At 38.2% G+C, this 18,962-nt stretch overlaps 1 protein-coding gene across 6 annotated transcripts in view; it reads right to left on the reverse strand.

Annotated features, from left to right (window-relative positions):
* Positions 1-18,962, reverse strand: part of GADL1 (glutamate decarboxylase like 1) — a 243,800-nt gene that overhangs the window by 141,331 nt on the left and 83,507 nt on the right. For all 6 annotated transcript variants that reach the window (XM_048950655.1, XM_048950654.1, XM_048950656.1 and 3 more), the window contains exon 2: positions 15,280-15,430. The gene's annotated coding sequence lies outside the window, so the exon portion shown is untranslated. The remainder of the gene's footprint in view (positions 1-15,279; positions 15,431-18,962) is intronic.

Consider the following 18,962-nt stretch of genomic DNA (forward strand, 5'->3'; position numbering starts at 1 on the left):
AAGGGCAACATTTGGAATATGAACAAAATTATGGTCTGTCACTGCAAAATGACATTGTGCTACCAAGTAATATCTGGCAAGATGAAGCAGTTGGATTTGGTTCTAAACACTTTTGATATTCATCCAAAGTGACGAAAATTCTATCTGCTCTGACTCGGTGTAAATTGTTTTGAGCAATTTATCAGACTAGTGATGCCAAAGTTAGTGCTGTGAAGTACAGATCAAAACAGTAATTTTGGTCTGGAAGACAAACTTTAATTCCAGTATTAAGAAAACATAATATTAGCATACATTGTTGTAATTCAGACAGCTGTCAAATTAGTTGTGCCATGAAATGAGCTTTGAGAGATATTAAAGAGCTAAGATGTTTTGTTAATTACTTCACTACTAGATGATGCACGAAGTATGCCTAGCAATGAAAGCATCCATTCTGGATAGCTGTTACTTGGCGTGAACTAGCACTTCCTTTCATCTGAATAGCCCTCTCACTGGAAATAGCTGACATACGCAATCCAAACTTACTATCAGAAAACTTGTTTCAGCTGTGACTGATACAGCTGATCACAGACTTAATTATTTTGAAGATAAAACCAAGGTATTTTATACATTTATATGACAAAATAGCACAATAACCTCTGGGCAAGTAAGGTGACACAACATAACAGAGACTTGATAATCAACTGAATAAAAGAATTGCCTGACATGAACAGTATTAAACAGAAAATACACCAATTTTCCTCTAGATAATCACATCTATATATAAACAGAATTGTATTTATAACAGAGTATTTACTATTACATGCTCAGTATGAGAAACAACCTTCATATCATAGACCACATCTTCCACATAGTAATGTTTCCTGTCCTCTGCTTTGGCCTTTACCAAGCTTGTTTCTGCTCCTGGTGCAATTAAAGAGAGTTTTCTGCATTGCTCTCAAGATGTGCTCAACATACCTTAACCATTTATCAAACACTGTCCCATCCCACAACTGGTGAAGATTCCATCACTTTATTTCCAGTCTTCAGGTTGCTTTGCCTGCCTATCGTGTACTTCATGTTACACCACTCTTTAAAGTTTCTTTCAATTTAATGCACTTACATGTAGCTTCAGGATTTTTTTTTCCACTTTAGCTGTTCTCTATGAACCCTCAACCCTTCAGCTTTTTCCAAATGGTTTTCCTTACACCTTTTCAAGCCTGGAGTGTTATAGCACTTTCAACACTCTGAACAGCCCCATTTTGTTCTTCATAATTACACTGCAAATCTATATTCTCTTGCTGCCACTTGGCCATTTAATCTGCCCTTTTTTCTCTTCGTTACTTATAACACCACTCATGCATGCAAGACATGAAAACAATATTAATACCTCGAAATTATCACAATGTGTTCATTTACCTGCACCAATTATTCTGTTTACAGTCTGTTCAGTTGGTCCCACCCCCAGAGTTGGTTATTTCTGTACTGTCACACAAAGTAGCAAACATGCAAAGATTTACTTACCCAACTGGCATTCCTTTCTGCCACCATCAGTAGCTCACTGCCAGTATTCTAATTCATATAGCTAGACTTAAAAATCATCTAAATATCTTTTGGAGGCCTTTGGTCTCACCTCTTCTCTCCTTCACTCGAATTCTCTACCCTCTGAAATGTCCTGCAGCCCATCTTTCAGATGTGGCTCATTAGCAAAGACGCTCTTTCAATTCCAGTGTTTTTCTCGTTCCTAAAGAAGCAACTCAGAAATGAATAGATATTGATATAATTATAAAGACATACACTATTTTTTTCTCCAAACCAGTTCTCCACAATGCCTTTTAACTTCTAAGATGAAACAGTATTACATAAACTTTTTTCAACCTGAAGGTCAATTGAATTCTATCAAACCTGCTGAGCCAATTAGATCTATAACTTATTTGTTTTAATCTCAATTTCTAATCTACAAAATACTGCCTTCACAAATTCTTATGAGTGCTAATCATGAGTTGTTCTTTTTCATTTTTAAAAGGGATTTATTTTCAGCATCCTCTTAAGAGCAGCTTTCACCTGCACTGCAAGGACACTGAATACCCTGAAATCCCCTTTGCTTTTTTGCCTTTTTTTTTTTTCTAGGCCAGTCCTGTAGTGATGTTTCCTAGAAAAATAGAAGAGAGCTTTAAAAGAGACAAAGTTTTTTCCTCTGTTGTTCAGGCTTTGATTTTTGTCTGCTCAGTAGAGTCACTCAGCTTATATGTCTTGTTTCATGAATGTTTCGAGGAGCTGAACATCAGAGTTCAGAGTGCAAGCACAGAAGATTAACACGGACTGTTGCTATTGAACTTTTTCTGTGTCTGGTTCTACAGAAGCACAGCAGGATATTTTATTCTGTTTTCACAGTCTGTTTAGAGACATATTTTATATATATTTATATATATAATGTATTTCAAAATATCTAATATTTTCAAGTGTTTCATTAACCCTGCATTTCACAGGGAACTACGTTTCCCTCCTCTCCAAAAAGAAAATAGCACTGCTATGAATATTCAAATATTTACTGCAAGAGGACAACAGGGTCTTGCTTGAGAGTTTGTTTGAAGTGAACCTTCAGTACCTAGGCATTCTAGCTAACACATGTAATACAGGGTACACAGGGGAATGCTAAGGGAAAACTGATGAACCACTGGCAGATCTAGTGGATCTAGTAATGCATATATTCCTCTATTCATCCTTTTGCAGAGCGTGTATGACAGCACTTACTGGAGATCTACAGAGCAGCTCCAAAGACTAGAGCAGGAAATTTATTTTTTCTTCTTCAGTCCACTATTAATCTTGACACTGGACTTGACCCAGAACAAAAATAGACAACTATTTTTAGCAACCAATAATGCTCAGATCACCATGTTCAGAGTAGATTATAGACCAGCAATTGGAGATGAGAAGAAAGAAAACAAAATTACTTGCTACTCCATGTTATTTTCCAATTTAAATCTGCAGTTGAATACGATGCAGTGTATTAGAGCACAAAGGGTTGTGACAGATGGCAAAATGCCATCAACTATAGACTGTAGACAGATTCGTAACTAGGAATTCTTTGTACAAGTAGGACTGAGAAACAGCAGAAAAATCAGTCACTGGGGACTGGATTTCTCTGTTACAGCAGAGAACCTGAAGTGGCACAAGCAAAACAAAGAAGAGATTACAGACCTTGCACTTTGCATAGCAAAGTTCCATCCTTTCCCTAAGGCAACCATGCCAGTCAGAGCTCATTCAGCTGTCAAATGTGTGACTATTTCTCATACTGGGATAATATGGGTAAAAAATGAAAAACTACAAATGTATATACCACAGGATATCTCCCTGATCAAAAACAGCAGAGGAAACTGTAGATGTATTAGAAAAGGAAGTGATTCTTCTCAGTGCATCCTGATTCTTCACCAGCGCATCCTGGTGACAGGCCAAGATCTTTGTCTGAATATAATGAAGAACAACAGAAAAAGCTTTATCTTAGTGCTTAAGATAATTTTTCTATGGAAATATCCACTGACAGGAGGAATTAGTTCTCTCCCAGTTCCTCAGACTGAACCAACTTGCTCCCTCTGAAACGAATTGAGAACAGACAACTTCAGGAGCCACTCTATGTACGTAATGCTGACAGGTTCATTTGGATTTGGCCTCCTCCACTATCTCATGTCATACTGAGGATGTGCAACATACATTCTTTGTTTCATATTATAAACTGAGAACTCCAACAGGCTATAACACAGCCCTCATGGAAGCAAAAGGGAAGGATCAGACATCAAGGCTGAGTGTCCATGAGTTAACCATGAGGGAAGTACACTCAAGGTACTCTGCATGATGTTGTAGTCTTCTTCTAATGCTAAATGAGCACAGAGCAGATCATCCTACATGTTTTGGAAAAGACTCATCATATGTGTATCCAAAAGACCAGGGTAGACTGTGCTCTCTGGGCCACGGCCTGTTCCTGCCAATGCTTGTCACAGCACTCATATAATTCATAACATTTCAGTACTCCAGATAGCATCTGGTTGTAATACATAAACAGAAAGCAGAAAGACTACCTGGATGTTCCCTGTTGTCATTATACATCTCTACAAGGTCAGGCAAGCACAGTACAACCTAGAGACATTAGCTTCGTGCCAGCTGTTCCCTTATTCCAGGAAAATAATCTTGCTTTAATCTTATTTGCAAGAGTCTGATAAAAGAGAATCATTTATCATCCACTTTAAATGAATAAATCTCATTTTAAAATCATTGTGATGCAGCTTATATGTGATCTATATTGTTAACTTATCACTGCAAAAGCTGACAGACCTAAAATTAGATCATCCAGCTGCATATGGATATGGGGAGATGAGACTGAAAACCACACTGTCCCTCTGTTTTGTTCTGCACTAAGTTGGTGGAGAGGAGTGAAGTCAGAGCAAGTGCAGCAAGAGCAAGTGAGCAGAACCTTCATGCATTCCTATACTTTGAAATGTGTATCTGGTCCCACCTCAAACAGGGAAAAATGATGCAAATTACCACTGAAAGAGCCAATAGGGTATGTTTGTGTATGTGTGTTGGTGATGGCAAGATGTCTGAGAAGCTACATTACTACCTGTCTAATAGCCTCGTTCCACATGTGCACACAGCTCAATCACTTTAGGAGCAATGGGATAAAAGCTCTTTTTTAAAGATGTATCACTGAAGTTTTCAGACAATTCATATTTTACACGTGTCAGTCTTGGAAATATCCCTATGAAGTGGCATGTGAAAGGAACTATGTGGCAGGACCTCAAGAGTACTAAATTTATGGTTTGTTGAACATGAGGGTATTTTCAGACAGAGGAATGTGAATTCACTGATAACCAGGCATTTCATTGACTTCCCACATATCATTGCCAGTCCTGGGAAAAAACAAGATAATAAAATAAGATCTGTGACCACCAGAGACCTTTCTGAGAAAATAATGGTAGGAATTAAAGTTGCTTTTGCTCTTAGTGACTTGTGTTCTATGTCATCTGACTCAATTTTTCAAGTCTTGAACACACACACACACAGGACAGAGTGGTTGGAATTGGCAGGTGTGCACAGGTACCTTACACCATTAGCTGTGTGTACAAGCAGTATTCATGTGAAGCAAATAGGACAAGGGGTAAGCTGGAACTTCTAAGTGTCCATACTAGTACGATTAATTGCTCTTCTAAGCACTGCACAAGGCTGAAAATAATCCACTGTTCAGAAACATTCAGGAAAGATAATACAATAAAAAGAAAAAAAGAAAAAAAAAAAAAAAAGTCATCTAAATATCCAAAAAGAACATTCTGTAGTGTTTTGAAAAGAATAAAAAGACAATCACTGCCTGGTGAAAGCTCTCTGCGTCTTCGTGCATCTCTCTACTGACAAAGCAAATGGAGAATGTTTAATGCAGTACTTAAACTGCTGTAAGGTGGGAATTCAGAACAGTGGAAGGTTACCAAAGAAACCAAGCCATAAATCAGGGAAGTATGTAGCATCAGAAGCCTCAGGGAGATGAACAGGAGGCTTTGAGATAGAGGAGGAACATTCTTTTTTAGCAGAGGTGCTGGTCTAGCTCCAGAAACAACTGAGATTAAAGATGAGCTAAGCTGGAAAGATTCAGTGGCTCAGGAGACCAGCCACAAGCTACAAGAAAGCAATTCCAGACCATACCACAGGGACTGATCTGAGAGCCCAGAGGATATTTCAGAGTAGTAAGAAAAATTAGGCACATAAGCACATCCAGAATTCATTGGTTTGTTTGGATCTTTGGTTTGGGTTTTTTTGTTTTTTTTTTGTTTGTTTGTTTGGTTTTTGTTTGTTTTTTTTGTATAGCTAAGAGTACTGACTCTTAGAAAGTCAGTGAAGGCATGTGCATGTGCATGTGCCTGTATGCATTGCACTTCTACCCCAGGTGTTCTGATGAATTGCACTGTAGACCAAAGAATGCACACAGTTGATATTGTGAGGAAGGGTGTTAAAGGCACACAATTTCAGATATGTTAGAGTAAGCTTTAGAAATAAGCCAGCAACGCATCAAAAACAGCACCAAAGTCCATGAGCATGAGAAAATTTAGAGCATGTGATCTCGATGGATTAGAATCCAACACAGTCTGCTGAGTGTCAGTACTCTAAAGGAACGATTAGAACTGTGCCTAATGATTTGTCACATCTCTTTGAAATAAGCAAGTTCTGTATCATAGCGTTAAATGCATTTAACCCAGGCACCAGAAAGAATATTAACTTTCAATCACATGCAGTATGCTCGAGTCATTTGCTAATCACTCCTGTTCCTTTTTAACACTTGTGTGTGCTATGAAAATTATGCAAACAGCTCTGTGCCTTTCTTTCAGGTGTTTGCTATTTCCACCATACACCTGATGTGCAGTTTTATATTTGGGCACACATCACTGATTCTGCTGTCTGCTCTCCCCAGATCATTTTGCTGTTCAGCAAATGTCTGCACTGGCCTGTAAGTGCACTATGTAATACTGCACTTTACAGAACTAGCTAGGGTATAGGGTGTATACATATATATATATATATATATGTATGTATAAAATATATAGGGTTATATATATATATATATACACACACACATACACACACATACAGTATTGTCTTAGTTTCAGCCGGAATAGAATTGTTTTCTTCTGAGTGTCTGGTACAATGCCATGTTTTAGCTCTAGGAGAAAAACGATGCTGATAACACACTGATGCTTATAGTTGCTGCAAGGCCATTCTTAGTGAAGGGCCCAAGGAGCTACAAGGGAACAGAATTAGGACAGCTGACTTAAACTGGCCAAAGGGATTCCATATCATATGGCAGCATGTGGAAGGAGTTCTGAAAGGAGAGGGAGTTCCTCTGGCTCTCTGCTGCTGCTCAGGGTCTAGCTGGGCATTAGTTGAGAAGTGGTGAGCAATTGCTTGTGTGTCACAATTTTATGTCAACCTATGAGTTCTACTTTGTTGTTTTTTTCCAATTCTCTCCCCAGCCCCACTGGGAAGGGAGTAAGCAAACAACTGTGTGATGCTGAGCCACCTGCTGCATTAAACTACAGCAAGTATACAATAGAGATACACCCTCACCTCCATTTTCTTCAGTGCTTAGTCTTGCTCTGGTGCCAGAGTCAACTTCGTTCCTGACTGAACTCACACCAAATAAAAATGCTTGACAATAAAAAGCAAGGCTTTTTAAGCACATGGAGTACAAGGGGTACAAATGCTCAGCACTGCAGCCACTCAATTTTAATCTCCCTTGCAAGCACCCTGCACAAGGCAAGACGGACGCTTCTCCATCTTGCTTGCACTCATATTAGATGTGCTGTTAGCACATACTTGAAGGGCCTCAGAGACAGCAAGGCAAATCTGTTGCACTTTATGGTCATAGACTTTGTACTAATGTTTCATGTAGAAATTATGACATTATGTATGGACTAGAAATAAGAAATAACAAGACAACGGATCACAGATCTTTTCTTGTACAGACTGTAAATAGAGAGATCCCGTGCAACTCCTATGAATCTAATTATGCTAAGTTAAATTGTTGTTAGCAGATCTCTGGAAAGGAATTGATCAAAAGCTTCCAACGCTTGCAGGCTGGGGACAGGACTTGCTGATACCTCACACATATACACAATAAAAACGTCTCTGGATTCAAGGAATGAGACAATTTCAAGGGAAAAAAAGAGACGAGTAAGCCTTCCTCTGACTTTGATATGGGAAGAACATTATTTAATTTATTAGCTTCACCCTTTGAAGATCAAAAATAGCATTTCTGGGACTAGGTCATGATCATCCTCCATCTTGTTAAGAAAACAACATGTGGGGTTGCAAGTTGAGATTTTAAAGAGTGAGAGGGAGTAGAGACTGGAAAGGAGAAACTTCATGAAGTTCCAAAATCTTTGGCATGTGTAAATGAGAAGAGCATAAACTATTTTACACTGAATAAAAGGAAGTTCAGAATGATCAAGATCTGACATTATGAATGAAAGGAAAAAAAAGCAACAAAAAAAAGAACAAATATCAGACAGAGTCTACTGTGCAAGGTATAAAGACATAGTAGCAGGTATTTTTCCATTATTAAAAGTACAGACATTTAGTGGCTTTTTACTGTTACTACCAAAGAAAAATTGTTACACACAGGTTCAAATTCTGAAAGACTTGGAAACATGAAGGGAAAAAAAGATCCCATCAAGAAAAATCTTTAAGCAATATTTTAATGATACTTTACATTTCCACATCCTGCTGAAATCTAGTAACTAGGCGATTTAAGGAGTGAATGGATAAAAACAGAATTGTCATGATGCCAAGCAACACTGATATTGAACATACAAATATCAGAATGAGAGGCTTTTCAGCACTGTTACTCTCATTAGTATTCCAGTCAGTCTATTGCACATAGGCACACAGGTTAATTTTACATGATGATGTATAAAATGAAAAGAATACTTGTAAGTGAAAAACCAAAATACAAGTACTTGACTGAAAGACAACCAAGTTTCTCTAATCAAGATTACTGAAATGCGTTCCAAACTTTTCTATAGATATAAATTTTTCTGCTCTCAAATTATTCACTTAAGTCTACATATTATGAGAAAGCAAGTGTCTAGGTGAAAATATATATATCCTGAAGCCATGAACTAGAGCTCCTAAAATAGGGACTGGTTTTAGCTGAATGATACTCAGGTTGCTGTGCATTAGGGCTACACAACACTACTTGGGATGTTGTGAAAATCAGATACTAGGGGCATACAACAGTCTGCTGATTTTGCCTTCTTTTTTAAGAAGCAAAGCTTCCTCTGAATGGGAAGCCTTTTCATACACAGAGATAATCAAATTCAGATGCTAGATAGCTCACAATGCCACACAGCAATAGAAGCAACCAGGTGTTTGTGGGGACAGGTCCACATTAAGGCGAGTTAAAGCAGCTATCCAAGAAGACTGCCAGCCACTAGACTAAACAATACCTCTACTGATATAAACAGAAATAAAATACATAACATCCAGGTGCCAGTTAGCCCTAAGGGTAACATCTTCAGAAAAGATCTGCTTAAAAAGATGTTGGAGAAACAAGCAGCTTGAAAATGCCACAGAAAAATCAGCTGGAGAGAAAAAAGCTGCATGCATTCAAAGAATAATTGATAGGACCGGAATAACTTGGAGTCCTCATCTGCACACTATTCTCTGTGCTCAACTCTGTAAGTGATCACATCCCTTGAAAATAAATGGCACTCCAAAGGCAGGCATCTTCTCATGTGAATAAGATTGAAGAGAGATAGGATAAAGTGCACGTGATCCAAAATTGTTTGCCTTCACTGTGTCATAAATCTCTTTTGAGGGGAAGGAGGACCTGTTTGTTTTCTTGCCAACTCACATGGCCTAAAGAATGATTGCTGACTAAGGAACCTGATGTAATTAGGGAGCTGAATAACATAATAGCAAATGCATCATAAATGGAGTTGAATGCAGAATAATGGAAGGAACAAGGTGAACTGCTTGTATGCTCTGATGGCCCACACTCAATAACAATTTAGATAAAAAGGGAATCAGACATTTTTCTGAGAAGGACAGTGCCCACTGGCATTATGAAAAACACTGAATAGCTTTTTAGCCTTCATTAAGGAACAAGCAATCCAGAAAATATCATAGTGCCACTACATTAAAAAGAAAAAAAAAATGTGGTGCTATCATATAACATTTCTGCTCATCCAATTTTACAAAAAAAAAAAAAACAAACCCATAAATAGAAAGGGGCAGCAAAGGGCAATAAAAATGATTGAAGGCACAGAAATGTTTCCATACTGGGAGAGATTAAAAACAGAAAGATTATTACTTTTGTTTGGAAAGAAAAAAAATTGGGAATGACAGATCCATAAAACAATGCATAGAAAACAGAGTGATGAGTTCCTAGGTAAGAAAGAAACACATAGGAACAGAAGGAATTTTTAAAACTGATCAAAGATATAACAGAGCAAACTGTATTTCTACAGGATATTCAGTAGGTTTAAAGAGAAGGCCAAGTACAATTTTTCTGTTGTCTCTCTAGTCAACATGTGACCCCTAGCACAAAAAGGACACTGTTGGAGCAGGCCCAGAGAAAGGCCACGAAGACGATCAGAGGGTTGGGGTACCTCTCCTGTGAAGAATGGCTGAGGGAGTTGGGTTTGTTCAGTCTGTAGAACAGAAGGTTCTGGGGAGATCTCTTTGTGGTCTTCCAGTACATGAAAAGAGCTTATAACTAGGAAGGAGAGTGACTTTTTACATCAACTGATAGATAGAGGATAAGGGGGAATGGATTAGAATTAAAAAAAAAAAAAAAAAAAAAAAAAAAAAAGGTAGATTTAGTTTAGATGTTTGGAAGACACTCTTTGCTCAGAGGGAAATAAGACATTGGTACAGGCTGCATAAGAAGCTGTGGATGCCCTGGCATTCAAAGCCAGGTTGGATGGGACCCTGGACAGACTGATCTGGTGAGTGGCAACTCTGTCCACGGCAAACGTTTGGAACTGGATGATCTTTAAGGTCCCATCCAACCCAAATCATTCTATTACTCTATTATACTATTGCAAAATTTTCCATGAAAGATCAAATTTCACTCTCTAAAACTCACAGTAGTGACTAATGCTGGTCGCTGCAAATGCAAGTCTGGATGGATGTTGGATATAGTCAATTACGCTAACTCCTGCGTTACTTATAAAATCAAACCATCAACAGTGTTTTCAGTAATGTGTTAGTAAGTAAGCAATTAACAAGTTGACTATTTACTTCCAAGAGGAAAAAGAAGAAAAAAGGAAGAAAAAAAGCAAACAATATCCCAGGGAATTATTTGTTTAAGAGAACATAGTGGGAACATAATACTTCTCAATTAAATTCTTGTTGCTTTGAATTGCTGAGCACAAATAACTTCTGCCAATCAGTGCAAGAGTTGCAAATGCTGAAAATTCTGACCAATACAACACTGTAATATCTTCCAGAATTCTAGAGCTTTGGATAAATCTTACATACATACATTACATAAATATCTCATGCTTCCTCAGCCACAGTTAGCAGTTATCTCACCCACAACAGAGCGATTACTTTATGAATGAAGTATACTTTGAAGATGTTCAACTTCTTATAAAGCATCAGAACAAGGTTTAACAACTCTAGGTTCCCCTCATCTCCTTGGCTCATTGCACTAAGTTTATAGAGTTTAATTGAAGTAAATGTGTTACTAAAGCCTAAAATTTGAGGTCCATAACTAAAATCTAATCACTGTTTACTTCTACTTCCTGCTAGAGCATCATCTTTTAAGTCTCAAAGGCAACAATTCTATCTGACTCATTTCTGTCTGCCCTTTATTTACAAGTTACTAGCAGTATTGAAGTATGACTGCTTTGATTATTCTACAGACACCGCCTAATAGAGAAGTTTGAGCTTTCTATGCTCATTTGACAGGGGTTCACAGATCAGACTCAAAACAAGGTCCCTGAGAAAATGCACTTATTTATCCACTGAAGGCATCTACTGGAAAATCAATATCTCAGATGTAATGAGTTGTAAGACAAGTAAATTAGAGTACAGATTACTCTGTCAATTGGGACACATAACCTTCCTCTGTAATTAAGTCTTTCATAGGTGCTACATTGCATTTGGCACTGGTTGCTTTGTCTAATTACTGTACTTTTTATTTTAAATGAACAAGAAACTTCCTAAAATATCTTAGCATCCACTTTCGTCCTTTCTCACACCAGCCCTGCTACTGATGTGAAAAGTTACTTTAAAATAGCTCTAACTGCACTGTTCCTGTGCGCAAAATAAATTCATAAATCAAAGGAAGACTTCTACTTGAAAATGCAGCTTAGAAGAATGCACAATTCTTTTTCTCAAAATACACATACATTAATCTGAAAGCCTTGCTCAGGTTTGCAAATGATCGAGGCACCTGAAGTCTCTTACACCTGTGCTGGCATACAGACATGCTGTGAGCTCAGGACATGTATGGGCAGCAACAACTACAGAAGAGGAAGAATTTGGGGTAAGTGTGGAATCCTCAAAAACCTCAGAATATTCTCAGTGGCTTAGAAGCATATATGATACAACAGAGCATCCACACTCCTGAATATAATGGAATAGTTTGTCCATGTCATCACAATAGCTCAAAAGAACAGAATCATAGAATGGCCTGGGTTGAAAATGACCGCAATGATCATCTAGTTTCAACTCCTTTGTCATGTGCAGGGTTGCCAACCAACAGCAAAAATCTGATACAGAGCTCTCATAATGTGCAAACCTTTGCTCTCAAGAAGGAGATACCAGAAAGCATAAAGCATTTGCACTTCACAAGCTTGCCTGTCTACCTATAGTTATGAACGGACTCTTTGAATCAAGAGGCATCTGAAAAATTAAATCTTGTCAGAACTGAACTAAATGCAAAGCCAATAAACACTAAGTTTGAGTTTGAATAGATCTGGGAAAAAATCTCTTTCTGAAACAGGAAAAAAAACCATGGACTAGGTGGCTGCATACACATAGCTGTGGAGCAGAAGTATCTACTGGAAGTCACATACCATCATATAACATTGTTTTTAAGACATTTCACATTATTCTGTAATTTGCAGGTGTTGCATATAGAAAGGTTTTGCTCACCCTAAGAAGAGAAAATGGACTGTTGTCCGTAGTTCTAAAGAGTATCTCTGTGGGCAGAAATCAAAAGTTTCTTGTGTTTTCCCTTCTATTTTTTTCCTCTCAGCTCTTTCCTTTGCACTGCTGCATCTGATCCTCCACCCAGAGAAATCAAAGGAAGATTTTTTCTGATCAGTGCTCCTGTGCTGGTGTCAGTGACAATCAAAGATTGTGAGCTTATTATACGATAAAGTGTTGGGCTTTAGTGACAGATCAGATCAGTTAGGGGAAATGACCACAGATCGACGTTTAAATTGCATTGCTATCTCCTTGGAAAAAGCATAACCTGTTGTCAAGGAAGAAAGCCTTTTATGTTTTGATACTGACTTCCTCCTTTCAAACAGAGTAGCATTGAAAAAAGCATAGATCAAAGAAAAAATAGTTGTTTAGATTGCCTGTTAGTTGGGAATTATGAAATCGTATTTGTTTAACATACACTGCATAGAAAACATTTCTTTCTTAAGCCTGCCTGTACCACCAGTAATACAGAATAGTATTTATGTAGCTGAACATCTAGTAGGTAGCTCAGGTACATCTTTCAAGCCTATCTACAACCTGCAGCAGAGTAATGGATAGACTCTAGGCAGTAAACCTCAGTGGCACAACACAGAGCTGTGTTCTTATGAGCTTGGGTCAAGAATCTGTATCTAATTTTCACATTAGTTCTGGTACCTAATTGGGAAAGTATGCCCATATTTCTTCTGAGCCTGACAGGCTCAAATACCCCGACGTAATCTTTTCTCTCAAAAATTTTCATGAGGAAGGTATTCTTACCCTTTCAAGCCCCCTTACAATCAAAAGTAATCCATTTTAGGTAATGGAGACATAAGTCAATACATCAAGGACAGTTTTAAGATGCCTTTGTGAATCATAGCTTAACAGATCTAAAAAAACAGCAGTATAGCTGTGCATTTTGATTCATCTGACAGGAATCATGACTTCTTCACATGACAAGTCCCATCAAACTCAAAATGATCAAAGGGACCTTGTAGGCACTGATATTGTAAGTGACAACACACAGACAAACTGCTAGGACTACATACCGTCCAACAAAAAGTTAGCAGCGATTCTGACTTTGATGCTACCAGTTGCTGAAATTGAGCCCCATTTTCAGGAACTTACCCATCTATGCCTGTTTTTACACACTGTCTTTGATATTTTGCAGACCTGGGCACTGGCCAGTAAACAGTACCACACAATTGTTTTCCCACAGTAAATATTGCTTTAGATACACTATATGCTACTTCAGCAAAACATAAACAGTTTTAACTTTCCTGCCTAATATATGCAACTCCTGTTTAAAGTGAGGCAACTGGCTTCAGATGACAGACCCGAGGAAAAAAAAAAAACATTATGGAGGAAAGAGCACTGTAATTTTTTAAACCATTGGCATAGCCAGACAACGCCCCACCTGGTTCCTAGTACACTGCCTCAAACAGCATCAGATCAAAATAGTGAAAAATCCACACTCTAGAGGGAAACTACAGGAGACAAAGGTTCTGCCAATAAGTCATGAAGCCAGATACAGTCTGAGCCATCCATGTGGGCAGCCAGCAGCTCAAAGAATAGACACTAAGCAGAGGTTCAGAAGTTTCCCAGTAATTCAGCACTCAGTAGGGCTTAAGGTACAACTCACCTGATAACCTTAAAGAGCAGAAATTCATGCTATAAAGCAGAATATAACCCAAGAGAACTTGAACAGCAACATACCTTATATAGCAATGCCTGCCTTTATGCTTTTATCACTCTGTTTGTAGGCATCTAAAGTGTAAACACTGAAAATGTAGCAGATGCATAAACCTGGACTGCTTCGGTTTAGCACTCAGAAGTACATAAAGATCCATTCACTTCAATCCTAAACAGGCATGCAGACACTTTTTTCCTGAGTACCATGCAAATGCTATTTCCTGAGTACTACTCATAGTCTCCAATCTTGCGTGTCACATTCAACTAGGCCTTAAAGCAAGTAAAGTTGAAATCATTTGTTTTAATCCAAAGGAACTACAAAAATATTCAGGAAAACTGATCCAAATTCACTTTTTAAGAAGATTACTTAAACTGCATTAGGCTGGCAAGTGGATGCTTTTACTCAGAATCAAAGCAGCCTTAACTTGGTTCAGTTTAATTCACTTTGGAAAGAGATCTGGAATTAATCCTATTTAACAGATCCACTTTAATTACATTAATTACTTCAAATTCTTGAGTTTTCCAGTGCACACAAACCTACTTTCATCTTAATTGTCTGAGCATGCAGATCTAGATGGAACAGTTTAAGGAGCATATTTCAGATACAGGCCTGCATCTCCATGGCTAAACCTCATTAAATAATTATGTGATCTTATCCAATAAAGTTCCATTGCAAAAAAAAATTAATCACCTTCAGTGGTCTAAGGAATAGGCCATGTGCTCGCTAAATACAATATACTAAATCAAGCAGGCTTGACAGATATTTTGTTGCTGAAGAGGCTTTTAGCTGATGGCTGGGTGGAGGTTTTACAGCTCAGATAATTTTAGCTGCTGAACTGGCATATTGAAAATACCAAAAAATTACAAGAGGATTATAAAAGGAAGAAAACATAGAACTTTCTGCTCTGTCACTCGTATTATCATTTGGTTTCCTACCTGGGTGGTTCCTCCTAGAGTAGCAGAGAGAAACGCAGGACAGATATTCTGAGCAAGAAGTTTTCAGGTGGCTTTATAGCCCTGAAGCATGAGCTGGAGATGATTCTGGTATAAGCTTGGTCAGTATTTTCAAAGATCTTCCAGTTATCACCTAAAGGAAGATCAAAAATATTGGTTATTTTGCATGACTTCTTCAGATTACTATTATTAGAATTTTTATTAATTATTATTATTATTAGAAATTATTATTAGATTAGGCAAAATCTGAATAAGCGACAGAAATGCAAGTGGTAAAATATTCTAGAAAAGGAAGGGAGAGAAAAATGTTAGGCCTTCTGCAGTTGTTCTTTTTCGGTCTGTGACATGTATCAGTCATGTAATAAAACCTTGCTTCAGGAAACAAGTGAAGAACAGCCATACTGTTTCCATCCCTGCCCAAATATCACCTACAGTTTTCAACTGCAAGTATTGTTTTGGAAAGAGAAAGCCGCTTGTGGTTCAAAGAGACTTCACATCTCTCACTGTTCCAGCTCTCTCAGGAGAGGGCTGCCACTCTCTCCACCTTGCATCTCCACCAACACCAGCAAGCAGAACTGAGCACAGCATGAACCCAGACACTTTATACTGGAACTATCTAACTGGGGGAGAGAACAGCAGCTTGAGACAGGATAATCAAATCCATTCCAATGGCCTGCCTGACCTCCAAAAGGAAAGATGGAGATTCTAAAGCAAAACTCAGGAAGACTGGAAATGGCACTGAGGCCATTTTGTCCCAGGAGGAGAAATATCTCTGTGGGTCTTTGCGCATAATTGCCATCTCACTAAAGCACTTCACAGGGAAGAAAAAAAAAATAGCAGGACAAGGCAGGTTTTAACCATCATCTGAACAAGCATGATTCAAGGTTATACTCTGCTACAAAGTGCCTCAATTCATTTGAGCTCCTCCTACACAAATTATACTTAGTCCTAGCCTAGTTAGCTCAAATCCATTCATCACAGTAGTTTCTTGTTTCATGTTGGTCCTAGCCTGCATTCCTTTCTCTATCATATCATGAAGCCAATGAGCTGATGCTCAAAGCACAACTAATGACATGGTTCACAGCTTCAGAGCAAGAGTATGACCCACTCAGCCACTGACTGGGGAGAAGCTATGCTACCTATACTTTTTTACCAGTTTAAAAAAAAAAATAAAAATCATCCAGTAGTAGAATTGCCTCTAAGCACATATAATCACAAGGCTTTGGTGGTCCCTCATCACTAGGTAGCTAAAACTGTACAGTGATTCTTTTCACATTACAGTCTGCCTAGGCACTTGAAAAGAACTGACGCAACTGATCCACATTTTGACTAGACCCTTGTAGATTAAATCCAGTTGCCACAGTAATAAAGCCATAATGACGCAATCCCAATGAATGAGAGTGACCTCTATGGCAAGTTTGAATAGATTCACCTAGGTGCTTAACACTAGAACGTTGGAATAAGGCTGGAAGAGAAGCAGATGCATGGTTACCTTTCTCTAAGACTGTTAAACTTTCAGAACAGCAAAGCAGGTGAAAAACAAGAACTAAGTTTAGAACTGGAAAGACTTCCTTTCTGTTTTAAGGTACAGTTATGACAATAAAAACCACTATCTTCCACACACACGCAGAAGATGATGGCAGAGGTTTTCTATTCATTCAGAAATAGTTGCCTTTTCTGATAGCCAGATATTACAGCAACAGAATAAAAGCCTCGCACACTCCATAAGCAAAATACACTGATCATAAAAGCCAAACTCCATGATGAATACAGAAATAAAATCTTATATCTTAATCATGATACAACCCAAGAGACAGATACAACAAACAAACAAACAAAAAAACGTGGTCAGCAGCAGAGCACAACAAAATACTGCTGTATTTAGTGCATTATCTATCACTTGCATTCATCTCCATAATTATCAAGTTCCTTCCTACTCTCCACCTTACCTTCTTTGTTTATGGATGGAGAGAAAAAAGAAAAAAATCATGATTAATGACGATTTCTAAACATTCTGTTTTAGATATATTTAGCTTCTCCACGGGAAGAAAAAAGAACAAGGATAAAGGGGAGAACCTCTTTGAAGCGCTATTACAGATACATAATTCACAAAGCAGTTTCTCCCCCATAATGGTTATTTGAGCATATTTTCAAACAATATACATGAGATATTTCCAGACATCATAACACGGCCTGGAAATTCACATGAAATCTGGTAAGATCTAGTTAAGAGAGAAAAGAGACAGATAGGAAATGGCAACATTAAGCAGCTCAGAAGCTATATGGTTGGGTTTTCTTTTCTTCAGGTTCTAATAGAATATAGACTCAAGACACAAAGGAAAGAGGATTTCCTTGCTGTTTAACTTGTCAGAACCGAAAGACCACAGAACCTTTGTTTACAGAGGGACTGGGCTTGGCAATATAAAGAAAGATCTTCAATCAAGTTGTCCATGCACTGTTTGAAGGGAAGGGGAAAAAAAAAACAAACCTCCTGACTTAAAAGCTGTAATGGCATGGCTATGAGCTCATAGGGAGATAAACAAACAAAAATCAAATCTCGATTTGAGTCCTCAATAACACAGAAGGTGCTTTGTAAGAGGGTCTTTCTTCATCACCTTCTTCTGTCTTAAGAATTTCTCTCATCTTCCTCGTTTAGTCTGCTCTATGGCCCTTACTGTACTATGACCTTCTACTGTAAGATAAGGACTACAGAACAGACCTCTGAAGTAGCCCACCAGCCTGCTTCCTGCCTGTGACTTCAGGTAACTCAGCAGAGCTTCTGAGCCTCTTCTCGCACTACGTTTCTAGGTCCTCAAATATGCAAAACTATCAACAATGTTTCTGATCTTTCAGCATCTCTTACCTCCATATTTCCTTTAACTTCCTGTTCCATGGTTCTTTAATGATGCTAACCACCTCCTGCCCCTCCTTTTTCTTTCGCAGTTCTGACAAAGAAATTTCTTTCAGTTCTGTTCACAGACTGTTCAGCATGCCCTTTTCTCACCTCTTCCACAGGCTGTATGCTTCTGTTCTGTACTCAGTCTACCCTCCATTCTTTCATTTGATTTTGAAGTTACATTCAACAAAACCCAAACAGAAAGCAAGAAAGCCCTGTATCTGACCTGATGGTTGCTCTGTATATCCTCTAGCAAAGCCTATCTCCAGTAACCTTGCTAACAGAGTAAGAAGGGCCAATCAATCTCACTCAGGTAACACACCGATAGCAGGAAATGATTGTGATCAGCTGTCATGACTCTATCTCATGTCATTAGAACAAAGTCAGGCATTGCTTTCAGTGTATAACATAAACACTCCACAAGCAACCAAAACCTAAGACAGGACAAAACTATTTACTTCACATTAGTAAAGCATCCTTGAAAATAAATTCCCAGATGATTACTGCTCTTCCAGTTGTGTAGCCCACAGCCTTCTGCCTTTCAGCAATCCAGCTGAGACAGACAATAACCACTCTGAAAGACACTGTTGCCCGTGGTGAATTATTGCTTAATTAGATAGAGCCAGGATGTTCTATCACATGCGCAATGCTTTATGAATAAAATCAAGTGCATCCTGCTTTCTAAGCATTCATCTCACAACAGCACAAAACCTAGGGAGTGACAGCTTGCTACCAGGAGGAATGGTACCCTGAAGAGATATATGTTGTG

Source organism: Lagopus muta, chromosome 7 (assembly GCF_023343835.1).
Source record: "Lagopus muta isolate bLagMut1 chromosome 7, bLagMut1 primary, whole genome shotgun sequence".
Taxonomy (NCBI): domain Eukaryota; kingdom Metazoa; phylum Chordata; class Aves; order Galliformes; family Phasianidae; genus Lagopus; species Lagopus muta.